Raw genomic sequence first — 1,377 nt, forward strand, 5'->3', positions numbered from 1 at the left:
TCCCTAATAAAGCGGAACTCTCCGGTGAATTGCTGCTGTGTGTCGCTCCTTTCCTTTCATTGGTGCTGAAACCCAGGAGACGGGACACCCCAACTGGGCCTCATCTTCCCCCGACACCAGCAGCAGCTTGCCCTCGTCCTCTTTTTCCGGCGCTGGCTCATCACACTCACCACTCCTCTCTGGCCTTTAGGTAAGTTTTCCCCCTGGAGTGGGCCACTCTTCCCCGAGCTATCGCAGTGCCATTGACCGTGATCGTCCAGCAAGGCCCTGACGCTCGGGGATGAGGAGGGAACGCTCCCCGCCTCAGGCCTTCACGGCTGTGGCGGACCCTCAGGCCCCCCTCCAACAGCCATAAACGAGGGGACTCCTTTGCGGATGAGAACCCTCCTTTTCCCCCTCCTCCTTCTGTTCCGTCTGCCGAAAATTCCTAGTACTAGGTTCCTCGTGACTCCGGCACTCTGCCTTCTTAGAGAAGTCTGGGTGACGACCCACACTTTCTAAGAAATTCCGACTCGTGTACGAGTTTCCGCAGACCACCAAGGATCATCGGGGACGCCCTTTGTCTCCTTGCGGTCTGCTCCCAGTCCGAGGATCTCCGATCGTCTTCCCATTTGTCTCCTCTGTCCTTCAGCCACGGGAGCCTCCTCATCCCTCCCTGAAACTTCACCTCTTGAATGCCTCCTTAAGCATCTGGCTACCCTCTCCCTGACGCCTGATATAAAACCAAAACTTCTCCATAAATATTGCTCCCAAGATTGGCCGACATACCCCCTAGACAATCACAGCCAATGGCCCGCAGGGGGAACTCTGGATCCTAACATCACTCACGATCTTTTTAACTACTGTCAGCGGCTGAAAAAATGGAAGGAGATTCCCTATATCGAGGCTTTTTGCCTCCTAGCTCAAAATCCCGGCCTCTGCACCACCTGTTCCCCGCCCCAAGTTCTCCTGGCCTGCAGGCTGCCTCCCTCCCCTCCACACACTCCCAGTTCCTCTTCCATTACCTTTGACCCAGCCAACAAACCTCTGCCATACAGGCTTCCCCCTTCGGCCCCTCCCCCTCCTACAACCCCTCTGCCCTCCTCCGCCGCCGCTGCCCTCACCTCCTCCCCCGTCCTGCCACTCCCTTCGCCTTCTTCTCCTACAACAGCCCTTCCCCCTTCCTCCCCCACCATCTCCTCCCCCACCTCACCTCCTTCCCCTTCGCACCCCCTCACCTGCCCCTCCCCCATGGATTGAGCCTGAGCCTTTCAGTCCCCCTTTAACTAGGTCCCAGGGGCCTCCCCCATCCTTGCCCCTATCACCTGTCTCTCCCCCACAGACTGAGCCAGAAGCCTTCAGTCCCCCTCAGACTCCATCCCGCGGACCTCCCAAAAT

The sequence above is a fragment of the Manis javanica genome, chromosome 12, assembly GCF_040802235.1.
Source record: "Manis javanica isolate MJ-LG chromosome 12, MJ_LKY, whole genome shotgun sequence".
Classification (NCBI taxonomy): domain Eukaryota; kingdom Metazoa; phylum Chordata; class Mammalia; order Pholidota; family Manidae; genus Manis; species Manis javanica.